The sequence below is a fragment of the Rousettus aegyptiacus genome, unplaced genomic scaffold (genome assembly GCF_014176215.1).
Source record: "Rousettus aegyptiacus isolate mRouAeg1 unplaced genomic scaffold, mRouAeg1.p scaffold_m13_p_7, whole genome shotgun sequence".
In the NCBI taxonomy this organism is placed as follows: domain Eukaryota; kingdom Metazoa; phylum Chordata; class Mammalia; order Chiroptera; family Pteropodidae; genus Rousettus; species Rousettus aegyptiacus.
The window spans coordinates 71,430,670-71,458,379 of NW_023416310.1; the positions used below are offsets into that span (position 1 = coordinate 71,430,670).

The 27,710-nt window shown below is 49.8% G+C and overlaps 1 long non-coding RNA gene across 5 annotated transcripts in view; it reads right to left on the reverse strand.

The window, feature by feature from the left end:
* Positions 1 to 27,710, reverse strand: part of LOC118605595 — a 62,369-nt gene that overhangs the window by 23,873 nt on the left and 10,786 nt on the right. For 2 of the 5 annotated variants that reach the window (XR_004952217.1, XR_004952219.1), the window contains exons 2-4: positions 15,700 to 15,783; positions 11,158 to 11,224; positions 8,167 to 10,285 (exon numbers count right to left, since the gene is read on the reverse strand). This is a non-coding gene — a long non-coding RNA (uncharacterized LOC118605595). Of the gene's footprint in view, positions 1 to 8,166; positions 10,286 to 11,157; positions 11,225 to 15,699; positions 15,784 to 25,191; positions 25,330 to 27,710 lie in introns of those variants that run through there. The other 3 variants (XR_004952220.1, XR_004952218.1, XR_004952216.1) reach the window with 2 other exon arrangements.

A 27,710-nucleotide genomic window follows, 5' to 3' on the forward strand; every position in this document is an offset into this window, starting at 1 on the left:
ATTCTAGGAATTGGATGAAAACCTTCAGATCATCTCAGCTGTGTTTCACTTTGTCTTAATAAAGGAGGACCCTGGCCAAAGATCCTCAGATAGAGATACCTCGCCAAAGATATACGGATGGCACGTCACATATAGAAGATGCTCCACGTCATATGTCATCAGGTAAATGCTACTACACACCTGTTAGAATAGACGGAATCCGGAACCACCAAGTTCTGACAAGGATGCGAAGCGACAAACTGTGTCACCGCTGGCGGGCATGCAGAATGGGGCCGCTGCGGCGGAAGGCAGTTTGATGGCCACGTACAAAATTAGTTATACGCTCACCATATGATGCACCGATCATCCTCCCTGGTATTTACCCAAAGGAATTGAAAACATACGTCCACACAAAACCTGCATGCCGATGTTTACAGCTGCTTTTTTGCAACTGCCCAAACTTGGACGTAACCCAGATGTTCTTCAGTGGGTGAACAGATAAACCAAGGTCTATCCAGGCGTAGGAATAGTATAAAACACTGAAAAGAAGTGAGCCATCGAGCCATGAAAACACATGGAGGAAACTTAAATAGGTATTAGTAAGTGGAAGGAGTCAATCTGAAAAGTCCGCATACTGTATGATTCCAACTCTGCGGCATTCTGGAAAAGGCGGAACTGTGGAGACGGTAAAAAGATCCGTGGTTTCTGCGGCTGGGGGTGGGAGGTGAACAGGTGGAGCACGGAGCGTCCTTAGGGCAGTGAAACCACTCTGTGCGACACTAGAAGATGGATACACGTCATCACGCATTTGTCCAAACCCACAGAACGTACGAGAGCCGAACCCTAAAGTGATTATGATGTGTCGATGCAGGTTCGACCTTGGTAAAAAGGTTCCCCTCTGAGAGATGTTGATCATGGAGGAGGCTGTGTCTACGTGGGGAGTGGGGGGAACCTCTCGCCTTCCTCTCAATTTTGTAACCCTGAAACTGCTCTAAGAAAACGTCTTCGAGAAAAAAATGTTGCCACGTATAGTTTATTCTCCTTAATCACAAAATCAATATCTATATTTCCGGATTTGCCTGCACATTAAAACTTATTTGGAACCCCAAAAGCCACACTTGCAGAGCTTTTGTGGCCATTCGCGAACCTGTACAGAATGGCACAAAAAATCACACCCAACGCACACGCTCCTGGCTGAGTTCGAACAAGGGAGCCCTAAGCCTTCTTGTTTCAGTTCTCATACTATAAAAAAAAAAAAAGCGTCCTTTTGGCAGTCTATTTAGAGTCACACTTTTTGCATTTTTCTGCTTTTTGCTGCTTGAAATGTCCCCCAACCGTAGTGCTAAAGAGCTATCTAGCATTTCTAAGCACAAGACAGTTGCGATGGACATGACAGAGAAAACATTCGTGTCCGACGGGCTTTGTTCGGGCGTGAGTTACGATGCCGTTGGCCGTGAGCTCGGTGTTAATGAATCAACAGCGTGTGTTAAGCGAGGTGTCCTTAAGCAGAAACACACACAAAGCGAGGTTGTATATTGATCGGCCGATGAAAAAACTGTGACCTGAGGCTGGTGGCAGCACATTTCATGTTTCTCCCAGGAGCTCTGGTTTGGCCCTCACTGACTCAGAGTTCGTGGTGACTTTATAAAACATAGATCTCATGAATGACAAAGGTCAACTGCATTTGTTAACAGTACTCTCTCAATTTTAAACCTCAGCCTCATCTATAATTATAATTCTTTCTCCATTTATAACATTATCTATCTGGTCTGTTCCTCTCTTTTCTTGATCGACTTGCCAGAAATTTGTCTATATTGATTTGTTTGGTTGTTTTTTGCTTTTTGTTTTTTTTTTTCCCAAAGAATCAACTTCTGGCTCTTTTGAAACTTCCATTAAGGTTCTTCTCTGACCCATAAGTCATTTAGCAGTGTGTTCTTAAATTCCCAGCGAGTGAGCATTTTTTAATTTGTCTTTTTGTATTAGCTTCTAACTTAATAGGGGAGCAATCGGAGAATACGAGCTGTGTAAAGGCTGCCCTGGAAGATTTATTGAGGCTCCTGTGTGGCCTAGTAACTGCATGATTAATGGCTGTGGGTGCTTATGGGTTCTTGGCCTCTCTAGCTCTAAAGGCAGAATTCTGCGTGGGTCTGTTAGGCCAATATTGTGATTTGTGCACATCTCCCATATCCTTGCTCGTTTTTCATCTGATTAACTTATCAATAATTGAAATAATTGTAAGAGTAGATTTATTAATTTCCCCTGCAGTTCCATCAATTTTCAGCTTCATCTGGGCTCTTTTGTTAGGTGCATCCAGATTTAGAACGGCCACGTCTCCTCGCTGAACGGAACCTGTTCCCATTATGCAGACAGCTCCGTGCCTTATCATGCTGCTTGTCTTAAAGTCCATTTTGTCTAATATTTATCTAGGTACAGCAGTCTTTTTGGTAGTACCTGACTGATAGGTCTTTTTCCCCATCCTTTTGTTTTCGACCTCTGTGTGCCTTAGGCTTTAGATTCGCCTCTTAAAAACAAGAGACAGGGATGGAAAAGACTGGTTGTGATAATAGCAATCTCCGTCCTCCAGCGGAGCAAGCTAAAAACCACTGGCTTCTGCAGATGCTGCTTGGATTAAGGAAGGGGTTGATTTCCTGCCCAAGCCAACCCTACAGCCCCCCAGATGGGATCATAGGAGCCAGCTGGGGTGGGGAGCAGGGTTCACTTACACCACGAGAAGGATGAGAGGAACCCATTTGTCACACAATGGGCGGAGACCGCAGCTCCCTTTAGTCCCCCTTTTCCTTTACTTTTCTTATATTTGTCTTTGTTTTAGCAGCTTTCATTTTCCTGAAGTCAGACACAGTACATGGGACCAGAGGCTGAAGGAGACCCACAGAGGAAAGAAAAACCAGAAGGCCCCGTGAAAGCCCCCCCATCGGAGCAGAAATTCCACCCTTCTCAGATCCATTCACTCTGCAAAGCCCTGTGAAATACAGCGCATGTGTAAATCACATCGCGTGTCCCTTATTTGCATGAAATAGCCTTTTCTTCTAAACCAGAAGAAAAGATATTTAGAACAAAACACACAGGCCCATAAAAACGAAGCAGAGAAAGTATGTGGGAAAGCAGCCTTAACCACCGAGGAGCAGAATTTTGGTCAAGATGGCAAAGTAGGTAAGTACTGCGCTCGGCTCCTCTCACGATCACATCCAAATCACAACTAAACCACAGAACAACCATCATTGAGAACCTCCTGAGGTCTAGCTGAACAGAAGCCCTATAACTGAGGACACACAGAAGAAGCCACCTTGAGATGCGTAGGAGGAACGGAGATGTGGAACAGGCTGGTTCCACACCCACGTGTGACAGTAAAAAACCAGGAAGGATATATCAGCTGCAGAGGTCCCCCCTGAGAACCCCACATCGGGGTCCCCAGCCCAGGATTCCAGTGCCAGGAAGAGACGTCCCCATAACTCTGGCTGTAAAAACCAGTGGGGATGATAGATAGTTGAGTAAAAACCAGAGGGTGGCTGGATCACCAGGCGTTCCACTTAAAGAGGCCGCACACAGACTCACCTGCTGGCAGACTCACTCGCTATGAGCTCCAGCACTGGGGCAGCAGCTCAGAAGGCACCAGGGACGCACGAGGAGGAACCGAGTTGTCTGGCTCCAGAGCGAGAGCTGGAGGGGCAGCTTCCTCTCAGATAGAAGTACTGGCAGAAGCTAGTGCTCCTTCGTTGAGCCCTCCCCCCACCCAGCCAGGGCACGCAGGCACAGGTGGGGGCCAAGACCGAGTTTCCACCAACCTAGTTAACACTGTTGGCCCCACTTTGGTGATTTCCTAAGCCCCCGCCCCATGCACGTGCAGGCTGGCCCAAACTGCTTCCAGTGAGTGGATTCATCATGCAAACAGCCGGTCTTAGCTAGTGCTGCAGAGTTTCCTAAAATCTCTCAAAGGTTCATGAACTCCCAATAAGCAGCATCCGGCTTCAGTGTGCCCCATACCTCTTGCTAAGCAGCCCCAAGCCCAGCACCAGCAGCAGCCAGACTCAGATCAAGGCTTAGGCTTTCCAAGCCCAGCACAAGTGCTAATGATCTGTGGCCCTGGTCAGGGCACAGGCAGGGGCTGACCTTGGCCTCCAACAGAGCCCCTTCCAAGGGACCAGAGGCTGAAGGAGACCCACAGAGGAAAGAAACCCAAATCACTACTTTGAAGGGATGTGTGAATCCATATGTTCATTTTAGCATTATTTACAGCAGCCAAGATATGAAGGCAACCTGGGTGTCCATCAATGGATGAATGGATAAAGAAAAGTTGGTACCTGTAGACAATGGAATATTATTCAACCATGAAAAAGAATGAAATTTTGCCATCCGCAATGACATGGATGGACCTAGAGGGTATTGTGCTGAAGAGAGTAAGACAGAGAAAGGCCACATGATTTCATTTATATGTGGAATCTAAAGAACAAAATAAATGAGCAAACAAAATAGAAACGAACTCATAGATACAGAGAACATTTTGATGGTTGCCAAATGGGAGGGGTGTTGGCAGATGGGTGATAAAGGGGGAGGGATTAAGAAGGACAAATTGGTAGTTACAAAGTAGTCATGGGGATGTAAAGTACGGTATAAGGAATGTAGTCAATAATATTGTAATAACTGTGTATGGTGTCAGATGGGTACTGGATTTATCAGGGTGATCCATTAGTAAGTTATATAAATGTCTATTTCCTGAAGCTAATATTGTATGTCAACTGTAATTGAAAAATAGAAAATTATTTTAAAAAAATAAAAATAAATCACTGGAGAGCAGTGGGGACTCTGCAAACAGATGGTACTGGTCCCATCTAGAGGCCGGTTTTCAACCCGGTGGGGTTGCCCGGCCATTTAGAGGTGTCTAGTGATTGGAGATCAATGCTGGCTTATTGAAAGCAATCGCCATCGTGGGTACAGCGAGCTGGGGGGAGATGCATAAAGTGGGCAGTGGAAGCGAGAGCCTAAATAGCACCGCGAGACTGATACGATAGAATCTCTGTCTCGTTTTTTGTGGGGTTTTTTTCTGAATATGTTTAGATGTTCCTCTGGTAGACTACAACTTAATACAGGGTAAGAAGGGACTTACTTTAGAACATTAGTTGAAAGACAGAAATTCAACATTCTTGATCGAGTCACAAGGACATCGAGCTTTTAGAGCCGGCTTATTAACTTGGAAAGAATAACCTTTGACATCAAGAGAGAGACTGAGACACATGACATGTTTCACTTGTGACATGACCAGCCGATCAAAATACTTAAATTTTTAGAGATAGCACTTAAAACGAAACCTTTGGAAGTCAGTTTACCCTATTATAGCACATGCGTAATACAAAATTTGACCTAAAGATTCTTTTTATAGAAAAGTGTCTTAAGGTAATAAGGGGCACACTTGACATAGATAAATGTAAGAGGATATTAACCGCATTATTCTTTATAATAGAGAAAATCAGAAAATAACATAAATGACTATTGATAAAAAAAATTGATGAAAGAAATCATGGCATATCTATACAAAGAAATACTTTGCAGCCATTAAAATTATGCTACAGATCAATAATTATTGATACAGAAAGATGGCCATGTTACTACATTCAGTGAAAAAGGCGGTGATACTATTTTTCTTTTAAAAAAGTACATAAAAAATGCACATGCCTTAAAAAAAGTCTGAAAAGTTCTTCATCATAATATTAACAATGGTGATTTAAATGGTGGAATTACTGGCAATCTATTTTTGATGCCTTTTTATATTTTATAAGTTAACTAACATAAATAAAATTATTACAATAAAATAAAAATAAAGTTACTAAAGAGTCCATTGATAAGTCCTTTCAGCATTTAAATGGATAATTGATCTATTTAGTGGTTCTAAACTATAAATTCCCGAAGAGTAGGGAGCATTTTTTTCTTTCTTTTTCTCTCTCCACAGCTCCACATACAGCGAGGAAAGAAAAACTCCATTGTGGCTGTTGACCGAGTGGGTATTTCGATGTCAAGTACTAACGAGATATTAGTGAAAACAGCTAAGAACTAAACTGCATAGCTGAGCCTGTGGCACTATAACTTTCATAGCTGAAAACCTAAACCTTCAAGCCATTTCCTCTCCTCATAAATAAACGCACCTCACAAACTCCCCTTCGGTTTTGAAATCCTGCCAAAGTGTTCATCACGATCCCATCGCTGGACCATGTGATAGTGTTAAAAGCGGTTTAATGACATCATTATCCTGGAAATCATAATGGGAGAAGGAAAAATGAATCGGGTGTTGGAAAAAGCCATGCCCCAGCCTCCGATTTCCAATATGGGGACAGGGCCTGTCTAGGCACGTTGAAGAAGGTGATTAAGTGGCATTTTGCATTCCCGACTTCCTCTCTGGGGTCTTCGCCCTCTGTATCAGTTAGCTGTTGCCGCCTAACGAACACCCACAGAAATATCAGTGGCAAAGAAAAATAGCACACATTTGTCGACCTGGGAAAGGCTCGTCTGGGGACCTCTGCTTCTCTGGGCGGGTGGTCTGGCTGGCCTCTTCCCCTCCCGCCTCTAGGATGCAGACTCTGTCTGCACCCTGTGCGTTCGTTTTGGGGTCAGGTCAAAGAGGCAAAGCTATTCAGACAAAACTCTTCTCCTGTCAGTGGCAGGAAGTCAAGGTCCAGAGTGCATGCCCAACCACAAACTTCCAATTCTTTCTTGTGTGGCCTCCGCCAACACCCCATTGGCCAAAACGAATGCCCAGCGTCAGCGAGGCAGGGAAGGCCACGGCAAGGATGCATTATGGGAAAACGAGGACTTGGACTGGCTCAACCTAGCGCATCCTCCACGTCAACAGGTCTTCCTCCACGTCCTCTCTCACCGAGTCCGTGTTGGCACGCAGCCCTCCATATCCACCTCCCCTGCCTAAAGGAAATGTCTGAAATGATAAACTAGAAAGTCCTTTTCGAGGAAACAAAACGCTGACTCGATGATTTGCTGACCGAGCTCTCGTTCCCTTGGAAAGTATTTTGCAGTGAAAGGATTCTCCCGCAGCTGAGATCCACGTAGCCTCTCATCTTAGCTGTGATACCGGGACCGGGAAGGGAGCACAGGGCAGGGGCACAGAGGGATTTGCCAGCCACGCGTGCGGGGAGAGCGCCCGTGGGCTGAGGACAGAATGGGGTCCACCCTCCTCAGCCCGGGGCTGGAGGCCACCTCCGTGGCGCCGTTAGGCCTGGCTCCAGCCGAGGAGGAAGAGTCGCATTTCCCTCAAATTCTTGAGCAGCAACAGCATTTGCACGAATGCTCCAGCCTTTGAATCTCTAGGAAAAGCACGTGCAATTTTATTTTCTAAGCCCGTGCATCAGGCTGGGTCCCGGGGAACTGCGGGGAGCCCCGCAGGGTGCACGCGAACGGGACCGGCATTAGCGCTGTTGAAAGGAAGGCCGTCGTGGCTAAAGGGCGCTTCCACAGCCTCTGCTGACCGACAGCCCGCAGGGAGGCTTTCAGCTCTTCCCTTCCAAATCTAGACACCAATTTGGCAATTTTCGTGTCGATTGTGTTCTAAGCGAGGAGGGGCAAGCGCAACTCATGGAGGCTCAAATGTGGCTGTGAGGGAAAGCAGGGAGTCTAATCAATACCACGAGGTGGTAAGCGGCAGGGTCCAGAGGTGAGCGCCACGGGCAGGGGAGGCTCGGACGTAGGGTGGTCCCCAGACCAACAGCAGCATCGCCCGGGGGCTTGTCGGAAATGCAGGTTCTCGGGTCCCGCCCCAGACCTACTGGGGACTGGGCCCAGCTACCCATGTTTTCAGAAGCCCCTCAGGTGACTCGGGTTGAAGGACCACTGGTTTGGGGGCCATCGCTTACCTGTGACACCTGGAAGAGGACGGTCTGCAGAGGAGAGGAGGCAGGCCTCCCCCCAAGGGCGGCCCATGGGGGGCGCAGGGAGCAGGAAACGGCGTAAACACAGACAGCCCGGCGGCGCGTTACCGGGGGTGCTGGGGCGGCCATGGCGAAGGACCACCCGCGGGCAGCAGCGGCCGGCCGTCGGGCGCCTCACACCTCCGGAGGCCGGCATCCTGAGAGCCAGATGCCGCACGCCAGCTTCCTCCCGGGGCTCCGAGGGAGAATCTGCTCCAGGTCCCCCCACCCGCCCAGCTTTGGGAGCCGCTGTCAATCTTGGGCATCCTCCGCTGATAGCTGCATCACCCCAACCCCTGCCTTCAGCTTCATCTGATGTTCTCCCCGAAAGTTATTCCAGAAAGGCCACACGTCCAAATTTCTCCCTTTTCTGAGAACACCAGTCATACTGGGTTAAGGTTCACCCTATTTCCAAATCAGGTCACATCCACAGGTTCTGGGGCGCCCGACTTCAAAGTCTTTGGGGGAAGGGAGACACAATCCAATCACTGACAACAGCGATTGGTACGGGCTGGGCACGTGACACAGTAGGAGCCAATCAGGTGCAGCAAAGGAGAACCAGTCTGGACGCGCACGCTGCCGGGCCCCACTCCGCTGTGGAGAGACAGAACCCCGAGATGTGACTGCACACCCCTGGCTCCAAGCTCTAACCCCCTGCTGCTCAGAGCGTGGTCCTCGGGCCAGCAGCATCTGCACCGCCTGAAGGCTGGTTTGAAATGCAGGTTCTCAGGCCCCGCTCCGGGCCTCCCGAGTCAGACTCTGCATTTTAACAGGATCCCCGCTGACTCCTACACGTGCAAAAGCTCGAGAAGCCCAGCTCCAACCTCATTAATGAGCGACGTTCCCGCGGATCAACTCCCACCAGAATGTGAGATTTGATTGCTATTTCAACAATCAAACTGGGTTTCTGCTCATTCAGTCTGATCCAACGCTATACCTCCAAGGATTGAGATAATCAAACAACCACATCATTGCACGAATGTAATAGAATATATAACTCAATATATTAATATATTATGTATAGTGTATAGATTCCACTTTGAAGTACATGAGGCATCACGCGGTATTTTTTATGTTCGTGTTATGTCTTTATTGAATTGCACTAATAGAATACCACAGAATTTTAAGGAAAAATGTGCCTCGAATGATAATATCACATTCATTGTAATCATCAGCATTATGAACAAAAGATGCCAAGTAATAGCCCAGCTCCTAACTGCACACATTTTCACTCGCTGAGTGTCCAGAATAGCCAATCGGACACTTGATCAGCAAAAAATAATAATAATAATAATAATAACATTCCTTAGAAAGCAGGACGGCTGAAAGGATGCGTAATCTCTAGCAGCTCATCTGTTGCAGAAAATAGTCTTGCTTCCTGAACTTCAAAGTGAGTTTTTTCTGGCCTTCCCCTGTGTTAAAGAACTTCTCAGAAGGCTTTTGAGAGTAAGTTTCCACCTGTGGTTGGCACAACCTCAGGGTAAGGCCACCAACGGGTGAGCGTGCCCTGGGTGTCATGTTTCAGTGGCATCAGCTACAGGAAGGACGAATATTCAGTCCACAGAAGACAAATAAACCAAAATCAAACTCCTCTTCGCACATGCAAGGCTTCAGAGACACACGAATCTCACTCCTGGCCTTTCGACATCTTTGGCGCTTGATGCATTTATTTTATTTAGATCAGAATGGATACCATCGAAGAACAAAACAAGACCACCACAGCTTAACAAAATGTTAACACTGTTCAAATGCGGGCAAAGGGGCACATGCCACGAAGATTTAAACCAGCAAGGTTTAACTTCTGGACAGGAGCTTGTGCTAATGAAGGGTTGACAACTACCATTGTGGGTAGAGCAGAACGAGCCCATAGCTGTGTACACAGTTCGTTAAAACAAACCCTATCGTTCATTAGTTTGGAAAGCGTTTTCACTTTGGTCAGTCGGGGTCCAGGGTCAGTCCAGATGCGTCGTCCTCCATCATTTGCAGCAGGAGCCAGCTGTGTGGAACACAGGAGCCGAGGGCATTATCTCCCAGACACGGGCTGCGATGCATGGAATGTTTTGTATACAATATACCTTTCGCTTAGCCAACATGTCATCGATCCTCTGATGTTTATTGCCTCATTCTGATCTTTGCTCAAAGGTCACTGCATTAGAGAGGCTTTCTTTATCGTCCCAAGGCCGCATCCGCTGTCCTCCACCCACCGCCCACCCGGTCACTGTCTGTTACCCTGTCAGACGTGAGCTCGTCCGCTTTGTCAGAAGCACCACATGGAAGATGCCTTTGTGTGGCTTCCGGCTGCGTTTTCAGCACCCAGGACAGCGCCCAGCACACTACGTGCTCAGGAAAGGCAATCCAACGGGTGCTAGAGAAAATAGTCTCTAAAATGATAATAGCGTTATACACATAAGCCAGATGCTCTGTATTTTAATAAGATATTTTAAACCCTATATTCAACTGCATAATTTTCACTCACTGAGTGTCCAGAATAGCCAATGGGAATGGCTTAGGAATAGCATAGGAAATGGGAACAGTTGTACCCCGATTTGGAAGGCAATCTCTCGGCATCTATAAATACATTAAATTCTCATCCCTCCAACCTAAGAGTTCTGTCTCTGGGCCTACACTGCCCCTCGTGCACAAGAAGGCATGCCCCCGATGCTCACGGCGGCTTCGTCTGGGAAACACCGAAAGCGAGTCTCAGATTCCAGCAGCCGCATGGTTCTCACGGGGCTCGCCAGAGAACACGCCCAGCACCCAGTGGGTGCAGCCCCTGCTCCTGTCCCTCCTCTGGCTCAGCATTTGCCGTGGCCATCCATGCGAGTGGCTCAGTCTGAGCTGCCCTACCTGCTCCAGCCCTGCGTGGCCAGTGCCAAGCCTGGACAGCCACCATGGACACCACGAGGTGTCAGCTTGGCCAGGGCCTGGCACTCAGGGGGAGCTTTGTGAATGAAGGAGCCTAAAAGAGCCAATAACTTAGGCTTTACTTCAGGCAGCAGAGTGGAAGATAAAGCTTTTTTCCCCCTACTGATTTGCCTTGGCATCTTGGTCAAAAATTAATTAATTATATATAGATAGGTATAGATCTATTTCTGGACTCTATTCTAGCATGGTCCAACAGAAATATAATACAAGCTATACAAGTAAGCTACAAATGTAATTTTGAATTTTCTAGTAGCCACACTTTAAAAGGTAGACAGCCATTGGATTAATATCTTAATGACTCATAATTGAGTCAATCGTGACTACTTACCCACTGGTACTATATTTAAAATACACGGATCTAGGCTGGCCAGCACGGTGGTAGCCCATCGTGAGATCTGTGTCAAGTAAGATAAAACAGATTAAGTTGGCCCATAAGCTGGAGCCTCAGCAAAAAGCAGGGCCCATGAGATTTTACTTTCAATACGCTGTTGTATAATCGATGCTAAGCTTTCCTTCCCACTGAAGCTACACAGAGCAAAGAGTAAGATTCTAGATCCATAATCAATACCACGAGTATTCTGAAGTTTATTTAACGCAAAGAGGCAAGATATTATTAAAGATTGAAGTAGATCTTCAAATAAAGGTGAGTTAGAAATAACACACAATATTCTATGCCCAGTTTCGTGGGTTAAATTTCTAAATACAATTAGATGAGCCTTTGCAGCAAAAAAAAAAAAAAGAAAGAAAGAAAGAAAGAAAGAAAGAAAGAAAGAAAGAAAAGAAAAACAAACAAACAAGATTTATGGGAGAAATCACATTAGGAGAATAAAGATTATGAGTAAGTATGATTAGTCAGCAAAAAAAAAAAAAAACCAGCAGAGACATAACAAGATGATGTACAAAGCACTACTCGCCTCTGCCTCCAAAGGCCATAAAATGGCAGCAATTACAGATTAAAAGAGAATAAACCCATAATAGTACAGACTGGAAAATCAGAAGATTTTTTGGAAGTATCGAAAGTACACAGGGTAAGATCTATGGGAAAGGTAACAAAAACGATAGTTTGAGACGCACGCGGAAGCCGGAGTGGCCGGGGCGCAGCCAGCCCGGAGCAGAGCCGTCGTGCGAGTCCGCGGCTCCGGGCTCTGACTCCCAGCACTCTGTCACATTTCTACCTCCGCGAAATATTCTCCTAAAGTCTAACACTGTGAAAGTAATCTCGAATTATAAAACTTTGGCTTCGAAAAGCAAACAAAGGAAATTCCCCCACAAAAAGAGTATCCCAATCCATTATCACAAATAACATTTCTTTTTTCCTATTTTCATGCGTATTTTACATAATTGTATATCCCGTTTTTTCATTTAGTCGTATATAAGTATCGCCCATCTTGCCACTGAATCTTCATAGTTATCATTTTTAATGTCTACATAACATTCTTTGAGTGAATGAACCATGATTTGCTTTCTTCTCCCTTCTTTTGGACCATTTGGGTTGTTTCCAATTCGTGCTATTATAAATAATATCGCAATTAATATCTTCGGTTCCTCAGATAAATTTAAATCTGTTCTATGAATAAAAAGCTGCTGAATTGACTTCCGCATTATTTCTTTTTGAACAAAAAATGGAACATCTTTCTTTCATAATGGAACAATCTGAATGTAGGTTACTGACAGAGCCATGTGACAAGTCAGAGCAGCAAAGGCAGAACTCCTGCAGCATTTCAGATGACATTTACCTTCTTTGTCCCTTTTTGGGGGAATAGAGTAAGTCCCATGGTGCTTCGGCTTAAAGTGAATCTTGAAATTGGTAAGTTCACTCTTGACAGGAGTTATTTTTTTTAAATAGTATCACTTCTGGCTGTGTTACTTTTTTCAGATCTTCCTGCATGTGACCAAGGTCAAGGTCAACTGTGACTGCAAAATTTTCAAGCTATTTGAAATACCAGGGAGCTCTGACAAGGTTTCTGTGTTCTCATAAGCATTTCATTGCCTCAGACAAAGAAATGCCTAGAGAGAATGCAGGAGATATGGTGAGGAGGGCATGAATAAAGACAAAGGACCAAATAAGGGGTCTTAGAATTTTAAAATATGGTTGAATTTAGAACTCACCATATCAGATGAATAGAAGATGAGTGCAGCTGAAAATGAATTCTTTCCAGAATAATCCAGCCACTCCTAAATCCATCTAATATGAATTTCATATGCAGAGAGTTGAGAGAATGGAGGAGAGAAAAAAGTTCTAATAAAATGACCCAGAGTAAAATAGAGACACGAGTGCTGGGTTTTAATGAATTCGCTGAAAGTTGATCGGAATGAATGAAACAGATAAGCATGTACCTACCGCCACCCCTGGGAAACTTCAAAACGAGGATGAAGGGGAAGTCCTAAAAGATTACAAAGCAAAACAAACAAACAACTAAAGAGGAAAGAAAACAGATTGCCTACAAAGGAACGAAAATCAAATTGGGTTCTGCCTTCTCATTGGTGACAACCTCAAAAGTCTAAGGATAAAAATAAATTTAAACCTAGCACTTTATGCAGAATCCAAAACTAATAATATTTAAGTAAGAGATCAAAATAAAGATACTTTCAGATATACTAGGACTCCAAGAGTTCACCATCCATAAATCTTTGTTGAACAAATTAGTTAAGGATTTACTCTATCAAAACGAATAAGAATAATGAATTTCAGTAGACAACGCAAGATGCAGGTGACCATGATGAGAAAATATAAAATAAAATAAAACAATCATTTCATGGGTTTCACATGTAGAAAACCGACAGAATGGAAGGGAATAAAAAAATGATATGTCTAAATAATTCAGAATGCATAATATTTAAAAATGTATGTTGAAAACTTCAAGCTAAAAAAATTCTAAGATTTCGATTTGGGAGGTGTGCGTTAGTATGAAGAGTGAAAAGGCATCTGATAGGAATTGAGGAGAATAAAATAATATGAAAGTTTTTATCTTATTCAGGAGAAAATAAAAATGATTAATTCTAGACAATGAAAAAAATTTAAGAGTAATTACTAGAAAAATAAAAATAGATGTATAACTTCTTAATCTCAAACTAGTGGAGGAAAAAATAATAAAACAATGAAATGATTGATCCTCAAAAGAGAGAAAATAAAATATAAAATAAGATAGGATAATATATTAAAACATATTGACAATCACGATAAATAAGAACTAGTTAAATTGTCCTAAAAAGAGAGGAAAAAAACCGCAGAATCTATCAAATAATATTCAACGACATACACTTAAAACTAATTATCTGAAACAAAATGACACGGAAAGTTTGAAAATAAAGAAATGACAAGAAAATGACTTCTAGTTAACCTTTAAAAGAACGAGTAATTACTACGTTGTTTAAGCGAGATGTGCAGTAAGATGAAAATCTTTCCAATTCGCAACTTAATTTAGCGTAACTTAATTGGAAAAGCTGTTCAGGTTGGTTCTAAAAGTAAGGAGGAGAAACGGGGAGCACATCGGTGAGCTCGGCATCCGTCTCGAGAACTTAAAGGAGAAAAACCTCACGTTATACTGAAGAAAGTAGACAGGGAGGAGATAGTGAAGAGCAGAAATTGAAAATAGAAAACAAATATACAAAAGGCAGGGCCCGAGAGCCAAAAACTTAGAGAAGCTGTGGCACATGCACACCCTGGAATACGACTCAGCCACGAGAGGAGAGGAGATACTGCCGTCTGCGATAACATGGATGGACCTCGAGATAACCATGCTCGGCGAAATAAGTCAGACAGGAAAAGGTGAAAACCACATGATGTCACTTAAACGTGGGATAAGGACCTAAAAGCGACACACACACAGGACAAACAAACAGAGACTCGTGGACATGGACAGCAGACTGGTGGTTACCAGGGGAGAGGGGAGAGCGGGAGGTAGACGAGGTAAATGGGGTCGAATATGTGCCGACAGGAAGAAATCTAACCGTGGGAGGGAATCAATAAACGTCTGGAATGAGAAAGGTCACATCCGTACAGATGTTCAGACGTCAGGATGAAAATAAGAGACCAATGCGAGCAAATTTATACCGATAAATCTGAAAACTTGGATGACATTCGCAAATACCTAGGAAAATACAACTCACCAAAAATGACACGAGGAGAAATCGAAAATCTGCGTAGTTCTATAATCATTAAATAAATTGACTCCATAGTTTTTAAACGCTCACAAAGTAAACTCCAGGCCTAGCTCGTCCTCACTGGGAAGTTCTATTTAATATCTATAGCACAAATGATGCAACTATTACACAAACGCTTTAGAGAATTCGAAAAGCTTGAATGCTCCAAATTCTGTGAGGTCACTATACCCAATCCTGACAAACCAACCACATTTATGAACATAAATGCAAAATTCCTAAGCAAAATATCAAAGTTGATTCTGGTAATAAATAAAAAGGATAACTCTCAATGACCGAGCTGGTTAATTCTAGAAATGCACATGGATTTAATATTCTAAAACACGAATGGTGTACACCTGAAATGTAAACAATATTGTATATTAGCTACAACTTAATAAAAATCTTTTTTAAATCAATAAATGACATGATAGCATCATCTCAACAGATGCATAGTTGCACAAAATTCATCATTCGCGATTTTAAAAACTCTTAGCAAACTAAGAAAGAAGGGAACTTCATATGATAAAGGATATACTATATGTCAAAAATTTAAAAACTACGGCAAACACTTAATAAAGTTTTGGAAGCTTTTCTTTCAAGACCAGGAACAAGAATGCTGGCGGCTACGTCCATTCAATGTCACACTGAAGATCCTGTAAGACAACGGCGAGGCCGGAAATAGGGACAAAATGGAGAACTAGAAGGAAAGAAAGAAAATGCTCCTTACCCGAAGGTGTGTTACTGGTCTGTAGAAAGCCGGAAGCAGCCGAAACCTGGATCTTGGGTTTGGCGTTGGTAATTCCCCTGGTTTCTGTATGCAACCAACAAAATTAAAAAAAAAAAAAAAACAACAGTATTTAAACACATGCTCTTGATTCAGAACAGATTTGCAACCTCTGACTCGTGGCGAGGTCCGCTGGGTGATAAATCACAAGGGCGATTAAATCTCCAGGGCCAGAGCTTTGGACCCAGCAGAGGGAGGGAGGCGGGCTGGGGAGATGACAGCCACACCATCCAGCAGCCACGGAGACCTCGCGGGAGGAGGCTTAGGCTTTTTTCTGCGTGGAGAGATCAATGGGACATCAATCACACGCCCGCACCTTGATGTAGCACTTCAAACCTGAGTGCTTGCTCATCTCTACTCGCATTTGATCCTTTTCACATCCAACGCTCACTACCCCAATTAAAAGGAGATAAGAACTCACACAATTTCGCTTATGGAGGGACAGGGGAGACACAGAAAGGGAACGAGAGAAAATCAGTTCATTTTCCTTGCCTTCAGCTCCTCTCTCTAACCTCCCTCTGTTGGACGTGCTGTCCCGGTCTGTGGCTGCAGGGGTGAGTGTCCATCCAGCATGGGGCACGGCGGAGCAGGACTCAGAATGCTGGCTAGTGACACGGAACATGTCCGGTAAGGCGTGTACAAAAACACCACCTAAGAGTGCAAGGTCCAGAGATGACCCTCACTGACTTGCTGACCTTCGAAGAATGGAAACTTGACTGACCTCGGTGGAGTCCATACTCATTTTTAAAAAGTCACCAGCTGAGGCCAGTCTTTATAATCTAGTGGCTCAGAGGTAAAGGTTCTCTTTTCAAAAGTGAGGTGAGCAGACCCGTGAGGATGGCTAACGGCAAAAGGAAGAAAACAAATTACAGGTGTTGGCAGGAGGTGGAGAGGTTGGAGCCCGCGCGCACACCGGTGGGAGTGAGGGACGGTCGAGCTGCTGTGGCCAGCAGTAGGGAGGCTCCTCACAATCCCAAAAGACAGAACCATCGCGTGGCCCAGCAATCCCGCTTCTGGGCGTAAACCGAAAGAACTGAAGACGGGGTCTCCAGGAGACATCCGTACCCCGTGTCCACGGCAGCATTGTGCACAACGGCCAGGAGGCAGAAGGAAGTCGGCGCCCCCGACGAGTGACCGCGTAAACAGAATGTAACCTACACGTACGACGGAGCATGAGGCGGCCTTAAAGGGGGACAAAACTCTGACGCATGCCGTGACAGGGACGGACCTCGGGGCCTGATGCTAAGCGGCTTACTTTACTGAGCGCGATGTCCTCGAAGAGCTCGACACTGAAGTCTACACATGGTATAATGTTATTCATGTGGAAGTTTCCAGAAAGGCTAGAACCTCAGAGACAGCAGGCGGGCCAACCACTGCCTGACGAGGAGGTGAGGAGCTGGCACGCGGGGACAGGACGGGTCAAGGTCCGCTTGACGCCGACGGCTGCAGAGCTGTACGGATTTACGCAACATCATTGCAGCCGCACTCACGGGGGTAGAATTTCACAGTGTAGCAGTTACGGTCCAAGCAAGTTGTGTTTAAAAACTCTTCCGTAAGTCGCCCAGAAACTGAGCCCCAGAATCTGTCCTGAACGCACCTTAGCAAGATGGCCCGTGCGCTAGTCTATTTCCTGCAGCGTTTTTGTTGCGTTTTGTTTTGTTTTTTGTTTTTTTTTGTAGAAGCAAAAACTGGGGAAGCACCCCAAATGTCCACCAGTATAGACTGATCACCGGTGGTGTGCCCCTGACACGGAGTCCCCTGCCCCTGACAGAGGCGCGAAGTCTCTCACGACGCACTCTGCGCAACGAGTTCCATAACACGTCGGTGAGTGAGAAGGCAGAGCCCGGCAGGGCCGTGTAGCGAGGGGCTTGAGGACGGGGAGCACTCACCTGCAGAAAAGGTGTGTGCTTATCCTTCCGACACGCGAGCCAACGACGTCTCCCCGTGTTTCGTATTTTGCTTACGGGAGGGCCTCTCGCCTGCCGCCCCCCGCGCCCGCCTGCAGGGCGGGAATGCCGAGCGGGGGTCAGCGTTGAACATGGCTCTCCGGGGGGAAGGCCGGATCTGCGGTGTCTGCCCGTCCGTGCAGGGCACATGCCACCATCACGGCCAACTGCTGATGAACACTGAGCTGTCGCAGAGCCCGTGGGAGCGGCGAGCTTGGGCAGTCCGAGTCAGTCCCCGCCCCTGGCTGGCCACGGGGCACCATCCACACAACTAATCAGCAAATCAAAAAGCCTGACGACACCAAGTGTTCAGCAGGAAAACTCATTAAAACGCAGTGGGAACATGAACCCACACAACCATTTTGGAGAGCAGCGCGGCATTTTGGGGGAATATATCTAATCTGCAATCCAAAACCGTCGGCCGTTTTCTGCCAGGAGATGGGGAAATGGTATTGTTGCCGCATTAAACCAAAAAATAAAAATAAAACAAACAAAAAAAAACCAAACCTGCCTAAATGTCCATCAGCAGGAAAAGTTATAAATAAATCATGGAACAGTCACTCAAGAGAGGGTAGACAGTATTTAAAGTAAATAAGCTAATGTACGGCTCAAGATGGCTGTATCTTGGAAAACATAATGCTGAATGAAAATCAAGCCTTAGGATGTCATGTTATGCATAAGATGAACCTTCTGTAAAAGTTTAAAATGCATTAAATGATACTCTGCGATACCGCGTAAAGATATATATTCAGTGAACCCAGATGAAATCATTTCAAATAGAGTGGAGAATCCATACCGAATTTGTGACAACGTGGCTTCTGCACAGGAAAGCGGGAGGCCGAAGCCGAGGAGGGGTGCGGAGCATTCCATCTTTATTAGAATATTCTAGCTCCCTTAAATATTAAAAAATATTGACCTGAAACAAAAGTGACATATTAACGGTCCAGATTCTGGATTCTGGGCGCTGTGGCAGGCAGCCAGCTGCCTTTTGTTGTCCAATATTTCAAAAACTTCAGAACGCTGAGACACGCTCTCTGGTGACCGAGAGGGCGCGTCCTATCAGCCTTCGCTGGCAAACCCCGCAGGCCGAATCTGCAGGCAGAGAACGACCATTACAACCCAATCGCGTGGGCGCCTTCCACTCAGGCGGCCCGGGGCCGCAAGGGGACGGTCTAACGTCCCCTTCTCTGAGGAGCCTCTCCTGACTTCCCCCTCTGAGCTCCTGGTGGCGCTTCAGGAAGGTACCCAGGGCGACATCTGTCACACTGAGTGTACAGTAATTACGTTTCTGCCTCCCATTAAACAGTGAGTTGCTCCTGGGCAGGGCCCGCGATGGATTGATTTCTGTGTTGCTGGGGTCTGAGCGTGCCACGGCAGGCATGACAATTCCCAATGAACACGTGAACGGAGCCACCAGCTTCCCCTGGCACAGCCGCCTCCTAAAGCTAGGGAGGGGAGGTTCCTGCCGAAATGCTTGCGGCTCCTGGGACGAAACCAAATTTGTATGTTGACATCCTCACACCCACTGTGATGGCGTCAGGAGGCGGGGCCTTCGGAGGGAGGTTGGGATTCGCGTCTTTGTAGTGACTGCAGAGCGTGCCCCTGCTCCTTCAGCCACCTGTGGTTCCAGTCTGTGACCGGGCAGTGGCTTCGCCGGACACCAGACCTGCTGGTGCCATGGCCTCGGGCTTCCAGCTTCCAGAACTTTGAGAAACAAACGCCTGCTGTTTGTGAGTCCCCCGGGCTTTGCTGTTTTATTACAGCAGCTGGAAATGACCCGGACCGTCGCAGAGTCCACACCACTCTGTAAACAGACCAGCGACTTGGTCCTTAGTGCCAGTCCTTACAGCACGGCACAAAGGGTCGCGGGGCGCCGTGATGAAAGCCGGCAGCGCCACGAATGGCGTAAAGCTACGAGGAAGAGAGAGCAGTCGAGTCACGTCTACGAAAAGCTCACGGGGGCCTCGCCCGCAGGAAGGAAGGAGGACGCCGGGAGCATCGCGGCTGGCGTAGTCCGAGGCTCAGGTACGGCCTTGGGAAGCGAGGCGAGCCAGCTCAAGGCCGCCGTCCCTGTGTGTGGGGAAGGGATGTCTCCGTCTGATTTTTGATAAAGAACTTTGAGAACTTCTGTGCAGAGCCTGGGGGCTCGGTGCAGGGATTTCCACCCCACGTTTTCCGTTCCTCCATCTGACAGCAAACGCAGGCCCAAAAAGGCAGAACCGGGTAGCGTGCGTGACCCGTCCAGCCTCGCAAACTCCAGACGACACGCGAGGGGGCATGAATCTCGCTGACAGACAGACGGCATCCCTAGACAAGCAAATCGGACCTCCCTGGACGAATGACGCGGCGCCAAGAACCGAGCCTGCTGTTGAGACTGAACGTGGAAACCGCGATGTCTTGGGAGCAGGCGGGGGAAGGAGGGAGCCTCCTGCTTTCCGTCGATGTTAGCTTCAGCTGGAGGGACTCGTCTCTCAGCCTCTGCCCCGGTGCTCCCTCATTCCTGGGACATGTCCTCCGCCCCTCCCAGGGAGCTTGTCACGGTACGGCTGACAGAGGCCCTGGATCTCCTGGAAAGGCTGTTCGTAGCATCGTCCACACAGCCGTCTGTGAGAATGGCGGGCACGCCTTCTGCACGTAGGACCCCGATGCACGCCTCCAGGTTCCGTATGCGACCGAACCCCCACTCCGCCCCCCAGCTCACTTGGGGCATCTCCGAGTGCCTGATTCCCAGCTGGGAGCCCAGGACTCAACCATGAGAGGTCATAGCGAGGACGGTCGCGGGGAGGGGAGCGCCTCTGCTGACGAAGGCCACGGGCACAGCCCTGAGTGCGTGTCTGCGCAGCCCGCGCGCCCCAGCTCCCCGGCGGGCGCCGAAACAGGCGCCGGTTCAAGTGCTTCTCTTCTCCGGGACGACGTGAGTGCCACACTGTCCCCCTTGAAGATGTGTCTCCATCCAAAGTCCCACCGGCCCTGGCCAACTTGGCCCCGCGGTGCGGCAGCAGGTGAGAACTGTTTCGCTTCCGCGAGCTGTTGCCGGCCGAGGCTGGCCAGGTCCCCGGGCCCTCGGCTTGCTGGGGTCACCCCGGAATCGCTGGCTCGAGGGCACTAGGCTCAAGCGCTGGCAAGTATTTCTCTCCAGCCATGACAGTAACGCTCGGCCAAATCTTCTGCATTCCAAGAGCCCACGTGAGTTTCCACAACTGGGCTGCTGGACGTGTCCTTGGAGCCCGCTGGGCACTGGCCCTCTGCCGGACACCACGAGGGGTCACGGAGAGTTCGAGGACTGGACCAGCAGAAAGAGGATGAGTCAATCTCAGACTCCGGGGATGAAGCGAGACCTTCTGGGCTTTAAATAGTCATACGATTCATCCGATCACTCGTTAAGCTACTGAGCGAGTGCCCGCGCTCCCTGCAAAGCCGGGGCGACAGAGTGGGGGGCAGTCCTGCCCTCGCAGAGCTTACACAGAACTGCCAGGTGTTCGTAATAATAACAATAACAATAATAGCTATGACAACGACGGCGAAGCTTACGTCGGCCGCGCTGCGTGGACGCTCCGTCCACCCCATCGCGTCCTCGCCGAGGTAGGTCGTAACGTTATTATTCCCGAGTCACCGATAAAGAAACCGAAGCACGAAGCATTTAGGGTTCTGGGACTCCCAGACATGTTTTTAGTCGGTGATTAATTTTTCTAACATTCGGAAACATTTGGGGACGTTATGACTTCTAATTACCCTCTTTCCTCTTGGATGTTTCTTGGCTGGACTTGACATTTCCTCTGGTGAAAGTCGGTAAGCCATTGAAAGTTAAACATGGAGTCCTGGAGAACGGTCACACGTTTCCTTGTGGGCTGCCAACAACAGACGAACCGTGTTTTTAAAATTAAGAACCTTGCCGAGGTTGCGCGACTCCCCGGGGGCAGAGCCAGGCCTCAGCCCCGCACCGCTCTGCTCCCCGGCTTGTCCTCTTGACCATGACATTTGCTGAATTAATCACATAAAGTCCAGATGCCACCGCCGGGAACCCCGGCTCACTCCGCCTCGCGCGGGGAGAATTACAGGTGCTGCGTTCACGCCCTCCCCGGGCTCCGAGACGAGGCTGGGCGGGAGCGCGACGATGTTCAACTGCGAACCGACGCCTCTTTTTCCTTGCCGGGAGTGAAATGCACGCGGCGCGAACGTTTCTGAAGCGCGCGATCCCCCGGCACTCGGGGCCTCCCCCGCTTTGTGCAACCAGCATCGCTACCCGGTTTCGAAACCCGACGGGCACTCGTCTCACGGCTGGGGTTCGCTCCGACCCCGTCGTGCCCCAGGGAAAGGAGGCAAAGCGGAAAGGCAGGAAGAACACGCGTCCTGGCTACGGGCTGAACGCGGACCCCAGAACTCGTGCCGAAACCCCTCAAAGACGAGGGCGCTGGGAGGTGAGGCCTCCGGGCACGAGGGCGGAGCGAGCGCGCTTATAAAATGCGCCCCGAGAACAGGACCGGTGTCCACAGTGGTTCCCCTGCCCCCCACCCCCACCTCCCGCCACCGTGTGAGGACCCGGGGAGAAGGCGCCACCAGAATTCGGCCACGCCGGCACCTTGATCTGGGTCTCTGATTTATGTATCGAAGGCCCGCCCACAAGGACACTCCTGCCGGGGACGCCCCCGGCCCCGTGGGGAAGCCTGTGTTCTCGGCTGTCCTCTTGGGGCATGGGAGCCCGTGGGGACAGCTACCGGACGCCTCGGTTTTATTAGGTTGAGCGTTCATTTGTCTTTGTCCCGAGAGAACCCTTTGGAGCCATTGCATGCCCTTTAAAATTCAAACTAATTAAACTCTAAATTAATTAAAAACATACGGAAATTGATCCGGAGAGCAAAGTAAACTGGGAGGAGAAGGAAATGAGATGGAAGTCGAGCCCCAGCCAGAGGGCCGGACGCGGCTCTGTCAACCGCCTGTGCTCTTGGGGAGGTGGCCGTTTCGCTCAGAATCCTGTGTACGATGTTACCCTTCTTTGTGACCTCCAGCACCCTTTGCACGGACAATGTGTATTAAAGTCTGAAGGGACTGCTGAGGTCTCTGAACTCATTAAAAGATCAGTTTAGAAATGAAAATAGCCTTAGAGCATAACTTCAGAAGAATTCTAGATTGTCACCCGGGCCACAGCGAGAGCATGTCCACTAATGTCCGAGGACCTGGGTGGGAGTTCTAACTCCAGGGGAATGAAGTGTAGCATCTTCGAGCCTCTGTCGGCCATGTTTCCTACAAAATTACCAGTTGCCATGAGAACTAAATGACACAGGAATTGGGAACAAGCCCAAGAATAGAAAAAAGCACCAGAAAATTTCCCTTTACAAAAAAAAAAAAAAAAAAAAAAGATAATTCCTACAATGGCTATAAAAATTGATGTTGACAAAAAATATTCATTATGTGAAAAGATTCATAATATATTGCAGAGAGAAAAAAAAGGAGACCAAATTATGCTGATGAGTATGCCACTAATTTTGTAAATACATGCATTTGGTAATTTTGTACAAATATATAATTTTACAATTACCTATAGATCATTGACAACTTGTAAGGATGTATAATTTAGGTATGTATATGTAGGTGCATGCGTATTTTTAAAACCACAAGATCATCATAAAAATATTAGCAGTGGCTATCTCTGGGGGGGAGCAGGGTGCATGGGAGACACTTGCTCATTGTGTTTTCTGTGGGCTGTTTTATTTTTTTCAGCATTTTGTGCTGAGTATGAGCTGCTTGTAATCAGACGTGAAGACGCCGGTCCCCTCAGTCAGGAGAGCTGGGGGGTGAGGGGGGTGGGCATACACCTCTGTCTTGGACAACTGCTGCAGTATTCTTGAATCTGTGGAACTTAGTTTTTAGTTTGCTGTCCTGAATTACATATAAACTGAACAGTTAGAAAGTGAACAAGAGGCTTCTCTAGATTAAATCATGCTGCTGTGAAAAGTGGTTAAAATAAACCGATAGATGTTAACAGACAAGGATAGTTAAGAAGCTGTCGCTGAGTCTGAGCTGCAGAAGTGGCTTTGTTTGGCTCGCTGTTTTGGCTCAGTTGGGCCTGACTGGGTCTGAACGAGGCCAAGCGGACGGCTGTGCCTTGACCTTGGCTTTGTGGCCTGACTCGACGCCCTAGACAGCTGATAAACTCTCCCCACCGAGGTGGACGGCAAACACCGACAGCTGAGAGGGGCACGAATGTCAGCAAAGATCTTCCTGGAGGGGGGCGGCGCACGGGTGTGCCGGGGCCTCTGCGCCGGGGCCTCTGCAGCGGGGCCTCTGCAGCGGGGCCGGGCACAGGCAGGCGGTGCGTGAGCGGGCGTGGCATGGGGGAGGGGGGCCCAGGACTACGGGGACGCATCAGGACGCAGAGCTGCACACAATGGCGGCCGTTTCGCCTGCTGTAACTTACACCTCAATTAAACTGCCTCCGATACAAAGAAAATATAAATCATTCTTATGCAACAGTGAGCTCTTTCCTCTCCTACACAAACCTTCTCATTCTACACGGCGCGTTTCGGGCGCCACTCACATAAAAGGCCACGAACATGAGATATTTCTCTCGCGCTCCATTCCCACTGACTCTGTTCACCATTTTTCCTCTCGTTTTCCCTCAGCACAGAATTTCCTCTCCTCCCCTCTGTAATTAGTCTGCTCTGATAATTCTTTTATCATGTATGTTTTATTTCTAAAACAGTCACCGCCGTGGCCGGCCCACAATGCCCTTAACGCTCAATTCCCTGGTCGCCGTTTTTATAGTCGTACAGTATTAATAATATCTTCTATTTCAGTGGCGCCTTTTTTTCCTTTTTTTGTCTAACCAACAGAAAAAGTGCTTTGCAGGCATTTTATATCCCTGTGAGGTAGTTAAGAAAGGAAAAGAGATTTTGCGGATGGAAAAATATGGGCGTGAGACGTGGCGCGGTGTGCTGGCCACCGAGGACGGCACTGCCCAAGCTCAGCTCAGGGCTTCGCATCCCAGGCAAGGCGTGCCCCCCACACCCCCGCCAAGCCGGGGAGAATCCGGAGCCGCCCAGGCCCCCCGCGGGGCGGGGGCCACGGCCAGACCAGGCACCCACGCAGCAGAAAGGCCGCGAGGCCGCACAGACAACACAGCCCCGCCGTGCGAGCCCGCGCAGTGGGGACCCCGCGGGCGAAGGGGACCCGCGGAGGAGGCGGGCGGCGTGTGTTCACAGCGACAGCTCTGGCGGAGGAGCCCACGGGGACCGAGGACGAAGTCTGCCCCCGACAGCGCCTCCCACCCTGGAGGCGGAGTCCTCCTTGCCATGGGAGCGTGAGCGGACGGGCCTCGGAGCCGCCCCGCAGCCAAAGCGCGAGAGGCTCTGCTCCCCCTCGTCCCCGGGCACCCTGCGCTCCAGCCACCCCGGGTGGCCCCTCCTGCCCCTACGCTCCCCGGGCCTTCGCGCGCGCCGGTGCTGCCCCACGCATGCCCCCCCTGCCGCCCATCAGAGAGAGCCTCACGCACCCTCGACACCTGCCGCACAGGTGGCCTCGTCTCCACAGTCCGCCCGACGCCGCCCACGAGCGGCAGTGACGCGGCCGCACTGGGCCCCCGCTCCCCTGCCGCTGGGTGGGGACCCCTTCCTGCCGCGCCCTGGGCCCCGAGGGCTGGGTCCGGGCGTCAGGCGAGGCGTGTGCTCGACAAACGATTTTTCCATGAGGAAATAAATGACCAAACCCATCCGGCCTGTCGTGACTTCTGCCCCCGGAAGGAATTTCTCACGCGCGCCGCCCGCCCACCCCGACGCCCTCCCCTCCGGACGCGGCCTCCGCGAGCTGCGGCGCCCACGGCGACCGGCCGGCCTCCCTTGGTTCTCCTCCGAGGGGGACAGTCTCGTCCTCCTGGATGTCGGCTCCTGCGAAATGCGAAGCATCACCTCCTCCCGCCCTACGACAAGCTTTGGTTTCATTTAGCCGGCAGATTCCTCAGTGGGCGCCTCCAGTGCAAAGCGAAGCACAGAGCCAAAATGTCAGGGAACTCGGGTGCAGCCTCTGCCTGCGGGAGAGGCCGCGAAGCCAGGGGAGCGAGGGGGACCTCGCTCGGGCCGGACCCCACGCCCTCCCGCCCACTGTAAACCCACGCCGCGTCACCCAGCCTTTCGCTGTTTTCCCAAACCCTTTCCCCCACCCCGTGAGAGCGCGACGCAGGTCTGGTTCCCCCCGGGATCCGGCTGGGCCCCTGCAGCAAGGGCGAGGCCGGACTCGCGGGAGCTAGTGCGCTGCGGCTGGAACCGCCGGATGCTAGAGGCAGCCCGCTCACCCCCCCCCCACCCGACCCCCTAACCCCCCACCCCGCTCACCTGCCGGGCTCACCCACCGCTCACCTGCCCCCCACGCCCCCACCCTGTTCACCTGCAGGGCTCACCCCTCCACTCACCCCCCCACCCCCCGACCCCCCCTCGCTCACCCCGGCCCCGCCCACCTTCCCCCTCGCTCACCCCGGCTCCGCCCACCTCCCCCCTCCCCCGGCCCCGCCCACCGCACTCCCTCAGCCGCACCCCTGCTTGGCCGCCAGTTCGCGAAGCACCAGCGTCCGCAGGCAGGACCAATACGCCCCGGCTCGCGACCCTAGCGTTTCACAGAAATTTCGGCACGTGGCGTTGTCACCCCAGCAAGAAGCAGCCGGGAGTTACCACACAATCTCATGATCAGCCTGGGGTGGGGTCTTGCCCCCTCATGGAGGTCAAGGCTAGCCGTGACCACAAACCCACACGCCTGCAGCAGCAGGGCCGCGGCCATCGAACGCAGAGATGCTCGTGGGGGGCGGGGGTTGGGGGGGGACCTGCCGCTGTGGCAGCCACAGCGCCCTGCCTTTCCTGCGGTCACTGACCGAGGCTTCGGGGGTAGGGGACACTCGGGGATGGCGGGGTCCGAGACTCACTGGAGACACAGGCAGAGCAGACTCTGCATTAATATTTGGGGGTGAGGGCCCAATTTCTTTAGCTTCTCTGATCTTTCAGATATTTAGATAAAGTCCCCAAGTTTTAAAATACTGGCTTGACTTATTTTTTTTAGGCTGTAGATCAAATAAAAGCCCATCATTTCATGGGCTTTCGTGGGGTCTCCTCTACCTGGTCCTCACCATCGCGTCCAGTGTGTGTGGACGGTGTGGACGAGAGTGGACAGCGGCCGGGGTCCCTGTGCGTGGCTGTCCAGGGCGCGCACTGACCAGAGTACCCCACCTCACAGGCTGCCATTTTATCCTGGAGTCCAAGATTCACACTACGAATTTCGAAGGTTCTCCAGCAGAGGGCAGTAACGGGTCGCACTCGAAGTCAGCAGATAGGACCGCAAAGATTTCTCACACATGGAACCCACGTGTCTTGAGGCGGGGACGCCCTGCCCTTTCTCTAACTCCCGCAAAGACGCAAAGACCAAAGACGCCGGGAGAACCAGCAGCAGCCCTGAGGGTGGGGGATACCGCGGCGAATGACTCCGCCCGTTCTGCTGGGCTTCTCGATGCGCCAGGAGGTGTTATGGGGTCCCTGGCGCTGGGGCACTGCCGGGAGGGGTGCAGACCGGGACCCCCAGGTCGGACACCGCTTGGCAGCTGAACCTCCAAATACCCACGCCCCAGCAAGTCCACGAGCTGTCCACCCGGCCACACGCACAGGACGTGCGCCCAGGGCCAGGTTCCAGAGCACCCACAGGCACGCCGCCGGGGCGGCCAGCGCCGCACAGCAGCTGACACCGCCGAGTCGCGGGCCCTCCGCGTGGCAGACGCCAGGCAGCGACGCAAACGGACAAACTGCTGGGTGACCTCGTGGGGAGGAATCGCAGGAAAGGGACGTCAAGGGAGCGGCGGCCCCGCAGACGCCGCAGCCCGGGCGTCGCCGTGCTCACGGAACAGCATCGGCCGGCGGGGCCGACCTGCGGGCGGAGGCTGCGGGGGCACGTGGGGTGCTGGCAGGGTGTGGGGCCTCCCCCCGGTCACGTGCGTGGGTTCCCTGTGGGAGAAGTGAGTGTGCACTTTGTGCACTTTGC